The sequence below is a fragment of the Papio anubis genome, chromosome 4 (genome assembly GCF_008728515.1).
Source record: "Papio anubis isolate 15944 chromosome 4, Panubis1.0, whole genome shotgun sequence".
Taxonomy (NCBI): domain Eukaryota; kingdom Metazoa; phylum Chordata; class Mammalia; order Primates; family Cercopithecidae; genus Papio; species Papio anubis.
The window spans coordinates 163883876-163907622 of record NC_044979.1 but is presented as its reverse complement, the minus strand read 5'-3'; the positions used below and the strand labels follow the sequence as shown (position 1 = coordinate 163907622).

The following is a 23747-nucleotide window of genomic DNA, read 5'->3' as shown; positions in this document are numbered from 1 at the left end:
GTGTTAAATCGGACTAACAAATATGCACAATTTTGAAGGTAAAAACTGCCACACTGCCTTGACATGGGTCATTCCTATTCCATTCTATTTGTAGTATGATATGTTTACTAAGCTCTCTTAAATACATATTATTTTAAATTTTCAAATTAATAAAAACATATTATTAAAAATAGACAACATTTACATTTACGTATACCTTTACTTTCTTTTTCTAAGATAGCTATTTTAAATCATGGTTTATTTAAAGCATGGTTGCTGAAGTATGACTTCCAGAAAGGTAAACTCATGACTCTCATGAAAATACAAGCATGTATTAAAGATCTTATTAAATTCTTTAATGAGAAAACTAATAAGAGGTTCACACCTGTTCAAAGAAGAATTTGAAGAACATACATTTATATATCTTAAATATATATGCACATGTATGTATAAACACATACACATAAGAATGCTGAAATAAATTTGCTACTGTATGATTCAAAATTGGTTAGTAGTCTATAAGGCAATAAAATATAATGTAATGACGTTTGTTTAGGGTAATCTACAGTGTGGAAATGACTATTTCTACCAACAGAATTCATTTGCATTGTTACGGACAAAAATCACTTGCATTACCATCCATTTTCTACAACTCGACTTCTACCCCTACCGAGTTCACAAATAGCCTAATTGTTACAAATACAATCAGAAGTACGTCATTCAGTAGAATCCGATAACCTCTGGAGCCCGTAACTCCACCAAGAGAACATCTTTTTCCCATTTCCAACTCTTGGACAATTTTCCTGACATTACATTTAATTCCATATCTGAATTTGGAGAGAGGTAAATATTTTTTTAGGTGCCATTCTGGAAGCAAGCATGAGCCGTTGCACATACTTACAAATTTATTAATGTGTGGCTAAAATTAAGTCCCAATATTACATGTGCTGCCTTGACATCTAGTAAAACTGGGAGGGCCTTGAATGGCGTAGCCACAAGTTTCCCTCCTCACTTTGCTCCCATGGATAAGGTCCCCTATCAAACAACCCTTTTAATCAAGGAAACCAGGGACATTTCCTGCTTATCTCTGAGTAGAAGATTTCAGTTCCCTGCCAGCCCATATGGTAATTCAAATGAGCCAATGTGATCCGCCCATGGGATCCAGAAGGGCACCTCAACCCCTTTAAACTACTAAGCCTGCCTCCCTCACCTCCTGATTGTTCACTCTGTTCCCCAATGCAACCCCCAGTGGTCCTGTGTGGTTTGTCTGTTTCCACTGGTCTGTGATTATATGCAACTAACAAGTACTGTCAATATCATCTGTCCTGTTTCAGGTGTTGGATGTTCAACCATCCCTATCACCTGAGGGTGGATATCCTTCCTTCACCAGAAGGGTGAATAGGAGGTGATTACAACCTTATTATGGAGAGCTGAATCAGAACAGAGCAGGGGAAGGGAAAATTATCTGAGGGCAAAAAGATCTAGGTTCAGCAGAAAGGGGTAGAGAGATTTATGTTATTGGCTGAAAGCATGCTTTAGATAGAAAACATTTTATATGTAAATATTGGAAACAAAGGGCAGAGTTAAGCTTTTTCAGGCGCCTAAAAGGTTTTTCAAAATGGCTGGAGTGTATGCAGAGTGCAAAACAGTGATTGTTTAGAGATAGGATATAACAATGATAGCTGAGTTTAGGAGTTTAGACTTGATCTTAAATGTAATGGAAACAATGGAAGGGTGTGATACAATCAGATTTGTTTTGAAAAAATTGTTTTAGCTTTAATAGAGAGTAAAGGCTGTTTTGACTGGAGTTTGGGAGCCAATTAAAAGATCATTAAAGCCATCTGGATATAAATGTGGTGTCTTCTTCAAAAGTAAGGACACTAGAAATAGAAATAATTGGACTGATGGATGATATTGAGGAAGTAGGATTTAGAGCATTTAATGATGAATTGGATGTGGGTAGGGGTGTCAGATTTATCAAATAGAACTACATGATGTACATTTGAATTTCAGATAAATCACTGTTTTAAAATATAAGGTCAATATTTAGGATACATACTAAAAAGTATTTATTGCTTAACTGAAATTCAAATATAGCTGGAAACCTGCAATTTATCTGGCAACCCTAGATATGTGGTTGAGGAAAATGAAAGAGTTGAGGATGGGTCCCGGGTTTTGGAAATAAGAAGTTGTCAGGGGGCAAAACAAGGGATTTTCATTCCCCAGAATTTCAATGCTTATTGCAAATCTATCAGTTTCTTATGGATAAAGAAAACTTATATCAAAACACATCTTCCTGAAGGTAATTTTACATTTTTGCCTTCCTAATGAAACATGGTGTATTTTGAAATTTCTTTCTCTCAGGGAGAAAAGAATGGGAACTGTGAGGAAAAGAATGGCATGAGCAATGGGAAGACCTCGGTCCCAGCACAATTAGTAGAAACTGAGGAAGAGAAGAAGTATGTTGTGGAGTAAGTGAGTGGGGCCTGAATTGAGAAGACACTGGCCTTGGAATTTTAAGCTGTCAAGTGTCTGGTTATGTTGGTCTCTGCTTTTCATTATAGATATATGTGAGTTTTACTTTCTATTAAGGGAAGTGGCTATAGTCAACACTATGCCAGGGTTTCTTAATTTTCAAAGGTGAACAAATGAGATTCTGGACGTTAAATCTCAGCATCTTAAGTTAATGGTTCACAGAAATTAATTTGGGAGGAATTATAGACCAAAAAGTAAAAGCTAGGACTGGGCGCGGTGGCTCATGCCTGTAATCCCAGCACTTTGGGAGGCTGAGGTGGGTGGATCACTTGAGGTCAGGAGTTCGAGACCAGCCTGGCTAACATGGTGAAACCCAATCTTTACTAAAAATATGAAAATTAGCCAGGCATGGTGGCAGGCACCTGCAGTCCCAGCTACTCAAGAGGTGGAAACAGGGGAATTGCTTGAACCTGGGAGGTGGAGGTTGCAGTCAGCCGAGATTGCACCTCTGTACTCCAGCCTGGGTGACAAGAGTGGGACTCCATCTCAAAAAAAAAGAAAAAAGAAAAAAAGGTAAAAGCTAAACCTACAGAGCTTCTGGGAAAAAACATTAGAGTGCATCTTCATAATCATGGCACAAAGATTTCTTAAATGGGATGAATAAAGAGAAACCATAAAAAATTATAGATTGAATTTATAAAAACTAAAATTCTATTTATCAAAGACATCATTAAGAAAATGGGGATAAGACAGATTGAGAAAAATATTAAAAATACATCTATCTGACAAATAACTTGTATTAAGAATATTTTAAAAACTCCAAATCTCAATAATAAAAGACAAACCTAATTTAAAATAGGGAAAAAAACTGAAAGAGATACTTCACAAGAGAAATTTATGAATGGCCAATAAACTCTTGGAAAGGAAGCCAATATCATTAGTGTTCAAGGAAATATATTTTCCTGAAGACTACAATGAGATAGCACTTACCCACAAGAAAGGCTGAAATTAAAAGGGCTGACAGTACTGTTGACAGAGTCTTGGAGCGACTAGAACTCATATATGCTGGTTGGGGAATAAAATGGTACAAACACTTGGGGCAATAGTTTGGCAGTTTCTTATAACATTAAACATATATTTACAATATGACCCAAAGATTCTTTTCCTATGTATTTATATGAGAGCAATGAAAACATATACTCATAAAAATTTATCCAAGAATGCTCATTACAGTTTTGTTTATGATAACCCCAAACAGAAAAAATCCAAATATCAATCAACTGGTGAATAATTAAACACTGTGTGTTATGATCATACAAAGGGTACCACTCAATGATAAAAGGAACAAGCTGCCTATATGTGGAACAACATGGATGCATTTCAGAAACTTTATGTAGAGTGAAAGAACAAACCCAGAGAACATGCTGTGAGGTTCTCTTTATGTAACATTACAGAAATAAAAACAGAGGCAACCACCTCTGAGGCAGTATGGAGCGAGATAGACTGGAAAAAGGAAGGAAGGAAACTCTAGGTTGATGGAAATGTCTGTGTCTTCATTGGGTGGTAGTTATGTAAGGATACACATTTGTCAAAATTTATTGAACTATATGCTAAAGAACCATGCATTTCATTGGATGTAAATAATACCTCAATTAAAAAGATAAAAAAAATTCACAGTGATGATGATGGTTCATTTTACACATCAACTTGACTAGGCCACAGGATGCCCAGATAGCTGGTTAAGCAGTGTTTCTGGGTGTATCCATGAAAGTCTTTTTGAAACTGAGTAGTATTTGGATTGGTGGACTAGGTAAAAGCACAGTAAAACAGAGCCATCTGCCTTACTCAGTCCACCACTGGCATCATCCAACTGGTCAAGGGCCTAAATGGAACAAAGGGGAGGAGGAAGGTTAAATTCACTCTCTGCCTGACTGCTTGAACTGGGCCATTGATCTTCTCCTGCTCTCTGCTCAACTCTCAGGCCTTCAGTTTACACCACTGGCTTTTGTGGGTCTCCAGCTTGTGGAATGCAGATCATGGTGCTTCTCTGCCTTCATAATCATGTGAGCCCATACCTCATAATACCTTATAATAAATCTCATTATATCTATTGATATCTATTTTGTATGCTGGCTTCACCTAATCTTATCCAGGTTCCTAAGCTCAGTGCTCTATGACTATGCGGATAAAAATATATATGTAAAAGTGCTTGATAGAAGCCCAAGTGTTAAGTACTCAGTAAATATCAGTTATTTTCTCTTTCTCTTTGTGTCCTGAATGGTGACTAGTTAACTAGCTTGAAGAATTTGTCCGGATCAAATAACACAGGGTTGATATCAGCCACATAGAATCAACCCAATGGTAACTAAAAAGAGTGAGTCTTAGAAGAAAGTTTAAGTATTTTTAAGGAGCTTTGTGCTTAAAACTTATGTTGTATCATTTTCAAATATTTTTTTCTGGTTAATTACTGTATTTTAAATCAATTAAAATCTTTTAAAAGATCTACTCAAAAGCATTTCTTCTATAACAACTACTTTAAGCAACATTTTTTCCCCTTAGGATATTCTTCCCAAGAATAAATCTCTGCCCTGTATTCTGTAGAAGACATTTTAAGTATAGTTTTAGTAATTTAAAATATTCACAGCTTGTCAAGGAATGCTGAGCTAGGCATATCAGTTTATTAAGATAACTGAAGTGAAATAAAAATAAAAAAAACATGGTTTTGTAACATTGAATCCATATTAATGTGATCATGAAATGACGATCATATTATTTGCAGCTTAAACACTCAATTCAAATATTTCTAATATCTGTAGTGAGATTTTCCAAGAGATATAAATAAGAGAAATCTTGTTTTACAAAGATTCCAATAGCATGAATATTTCTTTAATAGAGTTGACAATGTCCTTCATTTTGGTAAATTTAAAACTTATAAAATAACCACTCTACCAAATGAGGAACAAGAGACATCCTATTTCAGTTTTAAATATTATACCACTTCTCCTGCAATAAGTAGTCAAAAGTTGAAGAGAGACTATGTTTTCCTTTTTTATTTAACAGTTTTATAAATGTTATCTGATTTTTGATGAAAAATTGGTAAATTCAAAAATTATGTTTCTGCACACACTTCTGTTTTAAAACCTGTATATTCAATATTTCTTACGATCTTCAGACTCAAGTAAAATGATATAGTAAGGAAAGAAACACAGCATATACAAAAACAAGAGCCCAGGGTCAAATATGAGGATGAGAACATAAACCTCTTGGAAGTTAAAAAGGAATCAAGGTGAGCTTTGTGCTTCAACAGTGCATAAAATGGCTCCTATTAACTGAATTTCAAGAGACTGGGACACTCCAACTGACTGTTGATTTATAGCTATTTAAGTTTACTCTCTGTCACCATTCTGAGCTTACTATTTTTCTTTGATTTTCAGTGGGGGTTTTTCTAGATATATAATTGTATCATTGATAATTGCAATGGTGCTTCCTTCTCTTTAATATTTTTATATCTCATTTAGTTTTTAATGCTACATTTCATTGGCTAGCATTTGTAGGAAAATGTTAAATAATAATAAAAATTATAGGCATCTTTGTCTTTTGCTGTCTTTAATAAGATTAATGTTTTAATCTCACCATTAGGCATGACTTTATTTTATTTATATATGTATGCATATTTATTTTCATATTATATATACGTTTTTATCCTGAGTTTAAAAAATATAACTAAGAATGGAAGCTAAATTTTACAAATTAAGTTTTCAGTACCTGCTATGAGCATATAATTTTCTTCTTTTGATTTACAACTGTGACAAATTATAAGTTTTACTACAAGATTCTATTTACAGATATTTTACTCAGGATTTAAAAACCCATAGTCAGTTTTTGTATTACTAATAGATTTTACATAAAGAATTTATTTTCTTTCTGTAAGATAAAAAATAGCTTAAATAACACAAGACTTATATATCAGCATTTGAAGAAATTCACCTCTGAAACTACCTGTCGCCTTTGTAAGGTAGTCTTCGATAAGATTTTCAGTTTACTCTATAATTATATAATTTTCAATGAATTTATTAACTTATTTAATAGTGATATTGAACTTGTATTAGCTTGTTTTCACAAAATGTTTAAGATAGGTAGTGTAAACATTCAGAATTCAATCTTATATTTTATAATAATGCCATAATTTAATTTTATTAATAAAAAGCTATTGTTTTATTATATTCCACATTCATATTGAGTGGATTAAAATCCTGGGTGCAACATAAAGTCAAAAAACTGAATAATGTAGCATGTTGAAAACATATTTCTGTCCAAAACTTGGGCCATGAGTCCCTTTGAAAACTGTTACTGTGTTTTACACACATACACCCACACTCTCTTAATCATCTGCCCTTATACAGTGTCCTGGCATATAGTTGTTGTTCAATAAATGTTTGCTACTTTGTAAAAACATATGAATGAATCAGCTGATATAAACACAGATTTTATTTTATTTTATTTTATTTTATATATTTTTTCCCACAGTGGAAGGTCATTGTACAGGGACTCTTGCTGGCGCTGTCTCAGTCCTGGGAGTTACAGAGAGTGACCAGGACAAGTATCCCTGTACTCCTTTCTCTTAGAAGCTGCAAAACACATCACAGTGGGAGCAGGTGCTGAACTTTCTGATTTTTCCTGCACAGCTTAATCATCTTTAGGGAGAAAAATAAAATTGTCTCGTTAAGAGTAAAAGAAACAAAGGGAAGGTTAAAAGAAGCAGTAAAATGTTAAGTTTTTGTCCTTGGGAGGAAAATATGTGATTAAATGTAGGCTTAAGAAAAACGTCATCGGATAGGTGAATAGCAATATCTTTTTTAGACTCTTAATTATCATAATAAAAAGTATCCTTATGTTTATGTAACAACAGAAAGTCATGTTTATGTAACAACAATAAACATTAATAGCTAGTTGGTTGTCTTTTCTCTCTCATTAAATAGGCATGTGCAATAAATGAGATAAAAAATGAGAAGCAACTAGCTATTTAATCCCCAGTTTGCACATAGATGAACTGAGGCTCAGAGAGAATGTATTAGTGAGCTGTACATGCTTTACCTGGAAGCTGGGTTTTGAATTCACTCTTGGCTGGCTTCAATGCTATGCTTTTAGATATAGTATAAAACGTACTTTGATTATTTTCTTTAAGTTATAAAAATGTGTTTAAACCTTTTCTTTGGGTCTCCTCGAAATCACCCCAGTAACCTTCCCCAAATTTCATGGCTTCCTCAAAAATCAACTGAACATACTCAGTTTCAGGAAGACAGCTCTAATTTTTCCAGTCTCTTCAGCTTGTAAATTCTATATGCTTTAGTTGCCTACTTCCATGACCATCCAGAACCAAATTTTGTTTGTATGACAAAAAGAACACTGGTTTTTTTTTTTTTTTTTGACTAATCAATCACCAATAACATTCTGGTTACTTTTTGCAACTAATTTTTATTTAAGGAAATAAATAAACACATTGATAGTTAATATGAAAAAATCAAATTGAAAACTATCAGTATGTCCCAAATAATGATCACATGTAAGATATTTCAGTTTTTTGATAACACTTTCGTCAATCTATGTTGATGTGATCTCCTTTTGCACATTTTTGGAGGAATAAATCACCTTTTCCAACCTGATTAGTTTCAGTTTTAGAATAGTAATTATCTTGTTGCTTACAGCCATTTGTCTTCCCTTCTACAAAATATTCGTAGACATTTTAAGCTAGTAATCTTCTTAAGAATTGAGAGCATAAGAGGTCACACTGAGCCTGACATCAAAACATATCCAAGTGTTCCGGCCCATACAACAGGGCTCCAAAGAATTTAGTGAATACACAGCACAAATAAACGTCACTGCCAAAGGCAGGTCTTGCAACATTTTAGGGTGGGTTGCATATTTTTTCCTGGAGTGATTTCTACTCATATGAGAGGGAGCAACTTTTCAATTCTTCTAAACTAAAATTTTATTTCCTGTGGAAATGGACTTATTTATCTAACCCCAAATGCATGTATTTTGGAGTATAAGATATTGAAATATACAAGGGCTATTATAGATCAAAGCAAGGAAAAGTGACTGAATAAGACACAATAATAAAATAGAATAATTAATAATTTGTAATAATCATATAATACTGTATATCTGTATTATAGTTATAAAATAGAAAATTAAAAATTGTATCATATAGTATATATTATATTATGTATTATAGTAATATAAATAATAATATAATAGTGGAAATACTAACAGAAACAGAGCAAGGTAAGAGAGTTTGGTGGCTCATATAGTAATTGAACTCACAAGAGTCCCTCGTATGGTGAAATGGCAGTAAGGTGGAAATGTCATACTTGTATTGTACTTTTCATGTTCTGTTTTGCTGACTCTGATGATACTAATTTAGTCACTGTCTTCTAAAAATACAAAAGAACACATACAAAAAAGTAAAAATGACTAATATTGCATTACATTAAATCCCACAAAATTACGCAAAGAAAGAAATGAAACTATATCCTCTATAACTTTCCAGTTTTACTTACTGAAATAACCATTTTTTGTTTGTTTGTTTGTAATTTCTGATAATACCTCTTGTAGTGGCTGCAGCCTCATCATCTGAAGCTCTGGCTTTTCCACGATCTGTAAATTTATTAAGAAGTACAACTTAAGCCATAAATGGGGGCGCAGAGACAGTGCTCTACCTAACTATTCAAGTCATTGTTCCTCTGTCGTGTGTGTGGGGGTTCTACACATACTTACCTACTTTCAACTGCTTGGCATTTGGGTTCCCTATATCTGGACCAATTCCTTCTTTTTCTTTCTTGACGCATAAAACAGGTGCCAAAACTCAGCCTATTGATCATTTCTGCTTGAGAAATCTTCCAGTTCTTTTCTCTGTCTATTGACTTCAGTGTGAGGAATAGTCTCCCGAAACACCTGCTTCTTTGCTGCCTTCAGTAAAAGCACACCGATTCTCTTTGTTCAAGGATTTTCTTGCAGTTTACTATGGGGCATGCTGAATTTTCAACCTAAATAAGAGAGAGGGTCTCTGAAAGAAAATTATATTTCTTAAAAATTGAGGTTTGCAGTGAGAATATGTGTGCCATGGTAAACTGTGTATATGAAGAGAGGTAAAGAAAGAGTACTTTAAAGGAAAAATAGGGAGGATTACATAACTGTTTTGGGACAATTATCCATCCATGGCCACAAGGATCAATAGGAGTGACTCTACACTTTGGGAGGCCGAGGCGGGCAAATCACGAGGTCAGTATTTCAAGACCAGCCTGGCCAACATGGTGAAACCCCATCTCTACTAAAAATACAAAAATTAGTGGGGCATGGTGGTGCAGGCCTGTAATCCCAGCAACTTGGGAAGCTGAGGCAGGAGAATTGCTTGAACTGGGACTCAGGAAGCAGAAGTTGCACTGAGCTGAGATCGCACCACTGCACTCCAGCCTGGGCTACAGAGTGAGACTCCGTCTCAAAAAGAGTGGCTGCAGTCCAAGGTCGGACAAGCAGTTGCTGGGCAGATGTCCTTACAGAAGTATTTGTGTGTGTGTGTGTGTGTAGGTTTGTGATAGCCTTTTTGCTAGGTTGTAATTTTTGCAGACTCTTTGTGCTAATTCTTATCACTCATTTATGCATGAGAAATCTCCTTTCATGGCATTCCCCAGCTCTAGTGTGTGTGTTTGTGTGTGTGTGTGCGTGTGTGTGTGTATGTATCATAGGTGACTCTATTTTGATCCTGACAACTTTAATATTTCCTCTTTTGATCAAAATTTTTCCCCAAAAGCATCTCTAGCAAATCATCCTGTAGTTAGGTTTTAATTGTTCTTCAGTGCTGGGATGAATCTGTCTCTGGTTGCTGGTCTGGTTCCATGCTGAAGAGAGTGAATGACAGCTAGAAGCAGTGTCGAAACCCTTTTAACCACCTTTGAGCAATAAGGGAGATTTGAAGGGAGTGGCTTTCAGACTAAGTCTACTTGGAGTTCATTGTTCATGTTCAATTTTGTTGCTCTCATCTCAAAGTGCTGTACCAGCATTATTCTGTTAAGAGTTGTACTTCAGCAAAAATTTAACAAGTAATAGATATAATGTTTAAAAAGGGAAGATACAAAGTAAAATTAATAGTAGTATTACAATCTTGGTTTGCAGATTGGTTTTGAGCCAAGTATTTAGGCTTACAGGCAACGAATTGAATAAATCCATTGAACATTATCCTGCCAAGTGAAAAAGATAGGCATTAAGAGAGGAAAGAGTCTCATTATGATATGGAATCTTATTTTGACATCTTGGGAAAAGCTGTCTAGATTGTGAAGCTGTCAAGTTCTTGTACTGGTTTGCAGTTTGAATGTCTTTGGTTATGTCATTAAGCAGTTTGGTGAACGTTTTGTATGAGCCATACATAAGGCATAAGACTTGTCTCTTAAAATTTATCTAGCTTCAGCTAATAGGGCTTCAAAAACAGAGAAGCTTTCATTTTTAGTATTTTTATGAAATAAAGTTGGAAAGAGGAACCTAGAATAATTAAGGATTTGGTGTAGCCTACAGGCAGATAAAAAGAAATTGAAAATGATGCATAGAGCTACAGTCTAATAATAGGTATATTATAGTCTTTTAGGAACATAACTTTTTCTCTCTACATTGATCACATAGGAATCTCAGATTTAAAAACCTCAAGAGGTTTTTAAGAGGCCTCTAGAGGCTAGAAAGCCAAAGCAAAACAGACTTTAGAGTCTAGCCAGAGTCTTAAGGTTTCTGGGCATGCCAGGAATTGACAATTTTTATTCATTCACTGTAGGGTTATGAATTCTTGAAGTTAGACATTCAATGTTCATTCTCAGATATAACATTTTAATCAAAACCTTGGTAGTATTAACCAATGTTTCCAATTGTATCTTGTTATAAAGAATTCAGATTCTTATTAAACTTATGAAAATAATGATTTTGTCCCCCCCAAAAAAATAATACTCATGGATAGCTTTTGAATTTTGGAAGAATCAAGTAAGGAGAAAAAGCAAATGTTTCCAACTTTGTTCATAAAAATGTGCTTTGCCAAACTGATGTAAACAATAGATAGTTTAAGGAAGAAAATTTCCCTAAATGTGAAAAACAGAACACTGAAGAACCAAGAATGTTTGAAATAAAAGTTATAAAAATATTATCTTCAGATGTTATTTCACATCATATAATTAATTTTTAAATTTTGTTTGATCTTAATTTTCAGTTGCAGGAACCCATCAATTTCTTTCTTAGAGTTCTGGAAAATTTTTATTAAGTTCATAAATCTTAGAGTTATTAGAAACTTATATTTAAGTGTGCTTGTTAGAGTTTTCTCCATCAATCTGAGTGCAAATACTTTTACTGAAAAAGAAAAACAATAACTGTGGGTGACAGGGACTTAAAATAGCAGTGGTTAAAAATCTAATGGAAGTTTAATTAGCAATTGACAGGGGACTTTGGTTATTTTTTATGGATACAACATAATAACCAGAATTATTTCTGATGTCATATCAGATTTTTAAGAATTTCATACAATTTTGGAACATGTATATCAGTAACATACCCATAAATGTAACTGAAAGAAGATCTAGTATTATATCATTTGACAATACATACTTCTCATATAATTTACCAAATAATATGAATCATTTATTATCTACACAAATGAATACATACATCCTTTGAAGATCTTCAGGGGACCAACAAGAAAGTCTCAAAGCTAACTTTAGGTTAAAAAGACTTAATTTTGAATTTTGATATTGGGGAAGTCTATGGAAGATGTACTTTCAAGCACTATTAAGTGCTTAAAACACTTGATCAAAACAAGATCATAAGTCGTGGTGAAACAATAGTTACTCATTTAATCAGAGTTGTAATAAAAAAAAACTTCAAAAGCAATAAAGAAAGTTAAGTAGATGTAAAAAAACCTTAACTTTTTTAAAGCTCAATTTTCCTAAGTAATCAAAAATCTAATAAAGACAACAAAGAAAATCATTTGGATAAAAGACAAAATCTTTGTTTTTTTAAGCCAATTGTTGTTTTATTGTTTTTCTCTTTTTAAAAACTTTTATTAGATTCAGAGGGTCCATGTGCAGGTTTTTTTCTGGGAATATTGTGAGATGATGGGGCTTGGGTTATGAATGATCGCATCATCCAGGTACTGAGCATGATACCCAATAGTTAGTTAACTTTTGTGAGCATCCATCCTCTCCCCCTCTAGTATTGCCCAGTTCTATCGTTGTCATCTTTATGTCCATGAGTACCCAATGATTAGCTCCCACTTATAAGTGAGAATATGCGTCATTTGGTTTTCTGTTCCTGCATAATTTGCTTAGGATAATGGCCTTCACCTGCATCCATGTTGCAGCAAAGAAAATGATTTATTCTTTTTATGGCTGCACAGGAGTCCATGGTATATATGTACCATATTTTCTTTATCCAACCCACTATTGAGGTATACTTGGGTTAATTACATGTCTTTACTATTGTGAATAGTGCTGAAATAAATGTGTGAGTTCCTGTGTCTTTTTGGTAGAATGATTTCTTTTCTTCCGGATATATACCTATTAATGGGGTTGCTGGTTCCAGTGGTAGTTCTGTTTTAAGTTCTTTGAGGAATCTCCAGACTGGTTTCCACAGTGGCTGGAAGAAACAGTATACAAGCATTTCCTTCTCTCTGTAGCTTCACCAGCATCTGTTTTTTTTATTTTTTATTTTTTAATAATAACCATTCTGATTGGTGTGAGATGGTATTTCATTATGGTTTTGATTTGTACTTCTCTGATGATTAGTGATGTGGAGCATTTTTTTCATATGCTTGTTGGCCACATGTATGTCTTCCTTTGAGAAGTGTCTGTTTATATCTTTTGTCCATGTAATGGGGTTATTTGTTTTTTCCTTGTTCAATTGTTTCAGTTCCTTACAGATTCTGGATATTAGATACTTATTGAATGCATAGTTTGCAAATATATTTTCCTATTCTGTATGTTGTCTGATAGTTTCTTTTGCTGTGCAGAAGCTCCTAAGCTTAATCCACTTGTCAATTTTTATTTTTGTTGCAAATGCTTTTGAAGTTTTCTTCGTGAAGTCTTACCAGGGCTGATGACCAGAATGGTATTTTGTAGGTTTTCTACTCAGGATTTTATTGTTTTAGGTTTTACATTTAAGTCTTTAATGCATCTTGAGTTGATTTTTATATATGGTGAAATGTAGTCGTTCAATTTTAATATTCTGCATATGGGTAGCCAGTTATCCCAGCACCATTTGAACAGGGAGTCTTTCCCCATTGCTTGTTATTGTCAGCTCTGTTGAAGATCAGATAGTTGTAGGGTTGTGGCTTTATTTCTGGGTTCTCTAACCTGTTCTGTTGGTTATGTGTCTGTTTTAGTACCAGTACCATACTGTTTTACTTATTACATTCTTTTACTATAGTTTGAACTTGGGTAGTGTGATGTCTCCAACTCTGTTCTTTTCTCTTAGGATTGCTTTGGCTGTTTGGTCTCTTGTTTTGGTTTCAAGTAAATTTTAGAATTTTTTTCTAATTCTTTGAAAAATGTCATTACGAGTTTGATAGGAATATCATTGAATCTATAATTTGCTTTGGGCAGTATGGTTCTTTTAACATTATTGATTCTTTCTATCCATAAGCATGAAATGTTTTTCCATTTGTTTGTACTATCTCTGATTTCCTTGAGTAGTGTTTTGTATTTTTCATTGCCGAGATCTTTCACCTCCTTGATTAGCTGTATTCCTAGGCATTTTAATCTTTTTGTGGCTGTTGTGAATGGGATTGTGTTCTTGATTTGACTCTCATCTTTGACAATATTGCTGTATAGAAATGGTACTGATTTTGTACATTGATTTTGTATCCTAAAACTTTGCTGAAGTTGCTTATCAAATCTTGGAGACTTTGGGTTTTCTGGGCACAGAATTATATCACCTATGAAGAGAGATAGTTTGAATTTATCTTCCTATTTTCATGCTTTTTATTTCTTTCTCTTGCCTCACTTTTCTGGTTAGAACTTCCAGTATTATGTTGAATAGAAGCGGTGACAGCAGACATCCTTATCTCGTCCCAGTTCTCAAGGGGAACCTTTCCATCTTTTGCCTGTTCAATATGATGTTGGCTGTGAATTTGTCATAGATAGCTTTTATTATTTTGAGGTATGTACCTTCAATGCCTAGTTTGTTTAGAATTTTCAACATGGAGGGATGTTAAGTTTATTAAAAGTCTATTCTGTATCTATTTCAGATGATCATATGTTTTTTGTTTTCAGTTGTGTTTATGTAATGAATAACATGTATTGATTTGCACATGTTGAACCAACCTTGCACCCCAGGAATAAGGCCTACTTAATGTTGGTGGATTAGCTTTTTGATGTGCAGTTGGATTTGGTTTGCTAGTATTTTGTTGAGGATTTGTGCATTTATGTTCATAAGGGATATTGGCCTGAATTTTTTTTGTGTGTGGTGTCTGCTAGGTTTTGGTATCAAAATGATTCTGGCCTCATAGAAGGAGTTAGAGAGGAGTCTCTCCCTTTCAATATTTTATAATTTTAATAGGACTGGTACCAGTTCTTCTGTATACATCTGATAGAATTTGGCTGTGAATCGTTCTGGTCTGGGTGTTTTTTTTTTTTTTTTTTTGGTTGTTGTTGTTTTTGTGGTTGGTAGGCTGTTTATTACTGATTCAATTTCAGAATTTGTTATTGGTCTGTTCAGGTATTCAATTTCTTCCTGGTTTAATCTTAAGAGGTTGTATGTTTCCAGGAATTTATCTGTTTCTTCCAGGTTTTCTAGTTTGTGTGCATAAAAGTGTTCCTAATGGTCTCTGAGGGTGTTTTTGTTGTTGTTGTTGTTGTTTTTTTGGGGGGGGGGATCAATGGTGATGCCCCCTTTGTCATTTCTGATTATGTTTATTTGGATCTTCTCCCGTTTTTTCCTTTATTACTCTCGTTAGAAGTCTATAAATATTATTTATTCTTTAAAAATTAACTTTTGATCTCATTAACTTTATTCTTTAAAAATTAACTTTTGATTTCATTCTGATCTTTGAAATATCATGTTTTTTCTCATCTTCATTTCTCTGATTTTGATTATATCTTTTATTCTGCTAGCTTTGGAATTGGTTTGTTCTTTTTATTCTGTTTCCTCTAGGTGTCATGTTAGGTTGTTAATTTAAGATCTTTTCAACTTTTTGATGTAGGCATTTAGCACTCTAAACTGTCCTCTTATCATTACTTTAGCAGTGTCTCAGAGATTCTGGTATGTTGTATCTTGTTTTCATTAGTTTCATTAGTTCTTGATTTCTGTCATAATTTCACTATTTACCCAAAAGTCAGTCAGGAGTATATTGTTTAATTTCCATATAACTGCATGGTTCTGAGAGATTTTTGTTATTGGTTTCTATTTTTATTGTCCTGTGGTTCAAGAGTGTGGTTGGTATGATTTTGAAAGTGTTTTTACTTTTTAGAGAACTGCTTTATGGCCGAGCATATGGTCAATTTTAGAGTATGTGTCATTTGTGCATGAGAAGAATATATATTCTGTTTTTGTTGAGTGGAGTGTTTTGTAGATGTCTTTAGGTGCATTTGGTCCAGTGTCAAGTTTAGGTCCTGAATATCTGTTAGTATTCTGTCTTGGTGATCTGTCTAAAATTGTAGTGGGGTGTTGAAATCTCCCAGTATTATTGTGTGGTTATTAGGGTCTTTTAATAAGTCTCTAAGAATTTGTTTTATGAATCTAGGTGCTCCAGTGTTGGGTGCATATATATTTAGGATAGCTTAGTCTTGTTGAATTCAACCCTTATCATTATGTAATGTCCTTCTTTGTTCTTTTTTACTGTTGTTAGTTTAAAATCTCCTTTATCCAATATAAAAATAGCATCCCTTGCTCTTTTTTGTTTGCATGTAGATCTTTCTGCAACCCTTTACTTTGAGCCTATGTATGTCATTACATGTGAAGTGGGTCTCTTGAAGACAGCAGATGAATGAGTCTTTTTTTTTTTTTTTTAAATCCCACTGGCAACTCTTTTTTTTAATAAGTATTTTATTTTTATTTTTTAAGTTCTAGGGTATATGTGCAGGATGTGCATGTTTGTTACATAGAAAAACGTGTGCCATGGTGGTTTGCTGCAACTGTCAACCCATCACCTACCTATTAATCCCAGAATGCATTAACTCTTTTCCCTAATGCTTTCCCCACACCGCCCTCCTCTGACAGTCCCAGTAAGTGTTGTTCCCCTCCCTGTGTCCATGTGTTCTCATTGTTCAGCTTCCATTTATAAGTGAGAACATGTGGTGTTTGGTTTTTGGTTCCTGCATTAGTTTGCTGAGGATAATGACTTCCAGCTTCATCTAGGTCCCTGCAAATGACATCATCTTGTTCCTTTTTATGGCTGCATATTATTCCATGATGTATGTGAACCACATTTTCTTTATCCAGTCTATCATTGATGGGCATTTGAGTTGGATTCCATGTCTTTGCTGTTGTGAATAGTGCTGCAATGAACATATACATGCATGTGTCTTTATAATAGAATTATTTATATTATTTTGGGTATATACCCAGTAATGGGATTGCTGAGTCAGATGGTCTTTCCGATTCTAAATCTGTGAGGAATTACTACAGTGTCTTTCACAATGGTTGAACTAATTTTCAGTCCCACCAACAGTGTAAAGTGTTCCTATTTCTCGGAAAACTTGCCAGCATCTGTTGTTTCTTGACTTTCTAATAATTGCCATTCTGACTGGTGTGAGATGGTATCTCATTGTGGTTTTGATTTACATTTCCCTAATGATTGGTGATGTTGAGCTATTTTTCATATGTTTGTTGGCCACATGTATGTCTTTTTTTGAGAAATGTCTGTTCATATTCTTTACCCACTTTTTGATGGGATTGTTTGTTTGTTTTTTTTCTTGTAAATTTGATTAAGTTCCTTGTAGATTCTGGGTATTAGACCTTTGTCAGATGAGTAGATTGCAAAAATTTTCTCCCATTCTGTAGGTTGTCTGTTCACTCTGATGCTAGTTTCTTTTACTGTGCAGAAACTCTTTAATTAGATCCCATTTGCTTTTGTTGCAATTGCTTTTGGCACTTCCATTATAAAACCTTTTCCTGTGTCTATGTCCTGTATGGTATTGCCTAGATTTTTTATATGGTTTTTATAGTTTTGGGTTTTACATTTAAGCCTTTAATCCATCTTGAGTTAATTTTTGTATAAGGTGTAAGGAAGGGATCCAGTTTCAATTTTCTGCATATGGCTAGCCAGTTCTCCCAACCAATTTATTAAATAGGGAATCCTTTCCCCATTGCTTGTTTTCACTGGGTTTGTCGAAGATCAGATGGTTGTAGATATGTGGTGTTATTTCTTAGTTCAATATTCTGTTCCATTGGTCTATGTGCCTGTTTTTGTACCAGTACCATGCTGTTTTGGTTACTGTGATTTTGTAGTATAGTTTGAAGTTAGGTAGTGTGATGCCTCCAGCTTTTTTTTTTTTTTTTTTTTTTGCTTTGGATTGTCTTGGCTATGCGAGTTCTTTTTTGGTTCCATATAAATTTTAAATTTTTTTCTAATTCTATGAAAAATGTCAACAGTAGTTTAATGGAGATACCATTGAATCTATAAATCGCTTTGAGCAACATGGCCATTTTCATGATATTGATTCTTCCTATCTAAGAGCATGGAATGTTTTTCCATCTCTTTGTGTCTGCTTTGATTTCTTTGAGCAGCGATTTGTAGTTCTCCTTGAAATCCTTCACTTTCCATGTTAGTTGTATTCCTAAGTATTTTAATCTCTTTGTGGCAATTGTGAATGGACGTTCGTTCATGATTTGGGTGTCTGCTTGTCTGTTGTTGGTGTGTACGAATGCTTATGATTTCTGCACATTGATTTAGTATCCTGGTACTTTGCTAAAGTTGCTTGTTAGCTTAAGAAGCTTTTGGGCTGAGATGATAGGGTTTTCTAGAAATGGAATTATGTCATCTGCAAACAAAGACAATTTGACTTCCTCTCTTCCTATTTGAATATCCTTTATTTCTTTCTCTTGCCTGATTGCCCTGGCCAGAACTTCCAACACTACATTAAATAAGAGTGATGAGAGAGGAAATCCTTGTCTTGTGCCAGTTTTCAAGGAAAATGCTTCCAGCTTTTGCCCATTTAGTATGATATTGGCTGTGGGCTTGTCATAAATGGCTCTTATTATTTTGAGGTATATTGCTTCGATACCTAGTTTGTTGAGAGTTTATCAAAGGGATGTTGAATTTTATCAAAGGACTTTTCTGTGTCTATTGAGATAATCATGTGTTTTTTGTCTTCAGTTTTGTTATGTGACAAATTACATTTATTGATTTACATATGTTGAACCAGCCTTGCATCCCAGGGATGAAGCCAACTTGATCGTGGTGGATAAACATTGTGATGTGCTGCTGGATTTGGTTTGCCAGTATTTTATTGAGGATTTTTGCATCAATGTCCATCAGGGATATTAGCCTGAAGTTTTCTATTTTTGTTGCATCTCTGCCAGGTTTTTGTATCAGGATGATGCTGGCCTCATAAAATGAGCTAAGGAGGAGTCCCTCCTTTTCAATAGTTTGGAATAGTTTCAGAAGAAATGGTACCAGCTCCTCTTTGTACCTCTGGTAGAATTCAGCTGTAAATCCATCTGGACCTGGGATTTTTTTTGGTTGGTAGGCTATTTGTTACTGCTTCTATTTCAGAACTTGTTATTGGTCTATTCAGGGAATCAACTTCTTCCTGGTACAGTCTTGGGAGGGTGTATGTGTCCAGGAATTTATCCATTTTTTCTAGATTTTCCAGTTTATTTGCATAGAGGTGTTTATAGTATCTTCTGATGGTTATTTGTATTTCTGTGGGGTCAGTGGTGATATCCCCCTTGTTTCTGATTGTGTTCGTTTGAATCTTCTCTCTTTTTTTCTTTATTAGTTTTGCTAGCAGTCTATTTTATTGATTTTTTTCAAAACACCAGTCCCTGGATTCATAGATTTTTTTGAAGGGTTTTCCTTATATCTATCTCTGTCAGTTCCACTCTTATCTTGGTTATTGCTTGTCTTCTGTTAACTCTGGAGTTTGTTTTCTCTTGGTTTTCTAGTTCTTTTAGTTGTGATGCTAGGGTATTGATTTGAGATCTTTCTAGCTTTTTAAAGTGGGCATTTAGTGCTATAAATTTCCTGCTTAACACTGCTTTAGTTGCATCCCAGAGATTCTGACATGTTGTCTCTTTGTTCTCAAAGTTGGTTTCAAATAACTTTTTGATTTCTGCCTTAATTTCATTATTTACCCAGCAGTCGTCCAGGAACAGGTTGTTCAATTTCCATGTAGTTGTGTGATTTTGAGTGGGCTTCTAAATCTTGAGTTCTAATTTAGTTGTGCTGTGGCCTGAGAGACTGTTTGTTATGATTTCAGTTCTTTTGCATTTGCTGAGGAGTGTTTTACTTCCAATTATGTGATCAATTTTAAAGTAAGTATCATGTGGCACCAAAAAAAATGCATATTCTCTTGTTTTGGGGTGGAGAGTTTTGTAGATATCTATCAGATCCACTTGGTCCAGAACTGACTTTGAGTCTTAGATATCTTTGTTAATTTTCTGTCTCTAATACTGACAGTAGGGTATTAAACTCTCCCACTATTATTGTGTGGGGGTCTAAGTCTCTTTGTAGGTCTCTAAGAACTTGCTTTATGGATCTGTGTGCCCCTGTATTGGGTGCATATATATTTAGGATAGTTAGCTCTTCTTGTTGAATTGAACCCTTTAACATTTTGTAATGCTCTTCTTTGTCTTTTTTGACCTTTGTTGGTCTATTTTGTCAGAAACTAGCATTGCAATCCCTGCTTTTTTCTGCTTTCCATTTGCTTGGTAAATTTTCCTTAATCCCTTTATTTTCTTCCCTTTATTTTGAGTCTATGTGTGTCTTTGCACATGAGATGTGTCTCTTGAATACAGCACACTAATGGGTCTTGTCTTTGTATTCAACTTGCCATTCTGTGTCTTTTAATTGGGGGCATTTAGCCCATTTACATTTAAGGTTAATATTGTTATGTGTGAATTTGATCCTGTTATCATGATGCTGGCTGGTTAATTTTGCAGACTTGTTAATGTAGTTGTTTCATAGTGTCATTGGTCTATACTTCAGTATGTTTTGTAGTGGCTAGTAATGTTTTTTTCTATCCATGTTTAGTGTTTAGTTCAGGAGCTCTTGTAAGACAGGCCTGGTGCTGACAAAATCCCTCAGCATTTGCTTATCTGAAAAATATGTTACTTCTCTTTTGCTTATAAAACTTAGTTTAGTTGTATATGAAATTCTAGGTTTGAACTTCATTTTTTAAAGAATGTTGAATATTGGTCCCTAGTCTCTTCTGGCTTGTGGGGTTTCCGCTGAGAGGTCTGCTGTGGTAGACCTTTTTGTGGAGTATCTTACTGGGGTTCTCTGGATTTCCTGAATTTGAATATTGACCTGTTTTGCTAGGTTGGGGAAGTTCTCCTGAATGATGTCCTGAAATGTGTTTTCCAACTTTTTTGCATTCTCCTCATCTCTTTCAGGTACTCCAGTTGGTCGTAGGTTCGGTCTTTTAGCATAGCCCCATAGTTCTTGGAGATTTTGTTCATAACTTTTCATTCTTTTTTCTCTAATCTTGTCTGCCTGCCTTACTTCAGCAAGATTGTCTTCAAGCTCTGATATTCTCTCTTCCACTTGGTTGATTCAGCTATTGATACTTGTGTTTGTATCACAAAGTTACCCTGCTGTGTTTTTCAGCTCCATTAAGTCATTTATGTTCCTCCTGAAAGTGGTTATTCTAGTTAATAGCTCCTGTAATCTTTTGTCATGGTTCTTAGCTTCTTTACATTGGATTAGAACATAATACTTTAGCTCAGTGAAATTTATTGTTACCTACTTTCTGAAGCCACTTCTGTCAGTTCATCCATTTCAGCTTCAGCCCTATTTAGTGCCCTTGCTGTAGAAGTGTTGTGATAATTTGGAGGAAAAGAGGCATTCTGGCGTTTGGGATTTTCAGCATTTTTGCACTGTTTCTTTCTTATCTTTGTCGATTCATCTACCTTTGATCTTTGAGGCTGGCTGTTGACCTTTGGATTTCTGTGAGGTCACAGAAATCCAAAGTGGGATTTTTATGGGGTCTTTTTTGTTGATGTGGTTGTCGTTGTTTCTTTCTGTTTGTTTTTCTTCTAACAGGCCCCTCTTCTGCAAGTCTGCTGCAGTTTGCCGGGGGTTCATTCCAGACCCCGTTCACCTGGGTATCACGAGTGGAAACTGCAGAACAGCAAACATTGCCATCTGCTTCTTCTGCAGAAGCTTGTCCCAGAAGGGCACAGACCTGATGCCAGCTGGAGCTCTCCTGTATGAGGTATCTGTCCACCCCTGTTGGGAGGTCTCACCCAGTCAGGAGGCATGGGATCAGGGACCCACCTGAGGAGGCAGTCTGTCCTTTAGCAGAGCTGGTGTACTATGCTGGGGGAATCTCCCTCATCAGAATCAGCAGGTCTCTTCAGAGCCAGCAGGCAGGAAAGATTAAGGCCTTTGAACCTGAGGCCACGACTGCACCTCCCCACAGGTGCTCTGTCTGAGGGAGATGAGAGTTCTGTCTGTAAGCCCCTGGAGCTGCTGGACTTCCTCCTTCCAGGTACGAAGGATCTAGAGAAGCAGTCTGGCCACAGCCATTTTGCTGTGCTGTGGGGAATTCCACCCAATCCAAACCTCCCAGTCTCCTTAGCACTGTCAGATGAAAAACGGTGACTAGAGCCACAGTAATGGTGGTCACCCCTCCTCCTGGGAACTTGGACATCCCAGGAAGACTCCAGATTGCTGTGCTGGCAGTGAGAATTTCAAGCCAGTGGTTCTTAGCTTGTTGGCCTCCGTGGGGGTGGGACCCACTTAGCGAGACTGCTTGGCTCCCTGGCTTCAGCCCCCTTTCCATGGGAGTGGATAGTTCTCTTGTCTCGCTGGAGTTTCAGGTGCCACTGCAGTATGTAAAAACTCCTGCAGCTCAGTGCCTGCCTGAATAGCCACCTGGTTTTGTGCTTGAGACCTAGGGCCCTGGTAGGGTAGGCTCATGAGGGAATCTCCTGATCCGTAGATTGCAAAAATCTGTGGAAAAAGCATAGTAACCCTGGTGGGCATCACAGTCCTTCACTGCTTCCCTTGGTTTGAGGAGAGGTCCCCCCATCTATGCACTTTAGTTCTGTGTGCCTAGTTTAATGTTTTGTTTGATCTGCATGCTTGGGTTAATATGTTTGTGAATACTCTGATTTTGGTTTGGTTATGTGCATCTATAAATGGTTTGGCTCTTATTAATTGTTTCTGAAAATAGTCCAAGAGCAAAAATAAACATTCTAAATGTTAGGCACAATATGGCTAATTAAAAGCCTCTAGGGCAGTTACCACCATCTAAAATAACCCAAACTTCTGATATTTTCTGGCAGGATTTATAAGATTTTCTCTGTTCTTGAGTGGTTAATAAAAAATAAATGAGATTCTCAAACATTAACACCTGCCAAGTTTTCCAAAACTCCAGTTGGCTACATGTTATGGCCCATTCTCATAATCATTTTTTAACTGATGTGAAAATTATATCAAGGAAAAATAAGAAAGCTCAAATGTCATTATTCAAACTTGGTTAGCTTATTAGAAAACTGCAAACAAACCACAGAGTTTAAGAAGTAGAACCTTGTAAGTTATCTTTCTTAATTTTTTAAATAGGGACAGGGTATCAGGCTGTAGTGCGGTAGTGCGATTATAGCGTGAAGTAGAGAGGACCATATATTGTACCGTACCCAAGTCTTGTCACATCTCAGATTTAGTTTTTATTATCCCATCTGACTAGTAAATGGCCATGGGGACAATTGACTTACCTATGACAATAACAGCAGAGGCTGACCAGTAAGTTGTGGCTCATGGAAAATAGAACCATCATGCATACTAATTAATTGTGAATTTAATTGTAAAATGTAAATGTTTTCTAAGTCCCATATTAAGTCTTGGATTTCACAAGACTATAAACTCTTTGAGGTCAGGAACTAATTGTGATAGTAGGTATGCAACATAATACTCAACATATGTTTTATTCCCAAATTAATATTCTTCTTTTATTCATAGATACACATAATGGTCAAATATAATGTGTAATTTATTGATGAATGTGATAATTGGTAAAATGCATTGGAAATGAATGGATATTATTCTTGCTACTAGGCACATAATTAATTTGACATTAGAGATATACTGAATATCAATACTATTC

General features: G+C 35.2%; 1 protein-coding gene across 1 annotated transcript in view; it reads left to right on the top strand.

Annotated features, from left to right (window-relative positions):
* The window catches only part of N6AMT1 (N-6 adenine-specific DNA methyltransferase 1), a 349821-nt gene that overhangs the window by 314519 nt on the left and 11555 nt on the right, over positions 1 to 23747 (top strand). The window contains exon 11 of the transcript XR_004183359.1: positions 21683 to 21854. The gene's annotated coding sequence lies outside the window, so the exon portion shown is untranslated. The remainder of the gene's footprint in view (positions 1 to 21682; positions 21855 to 23747) is intronic.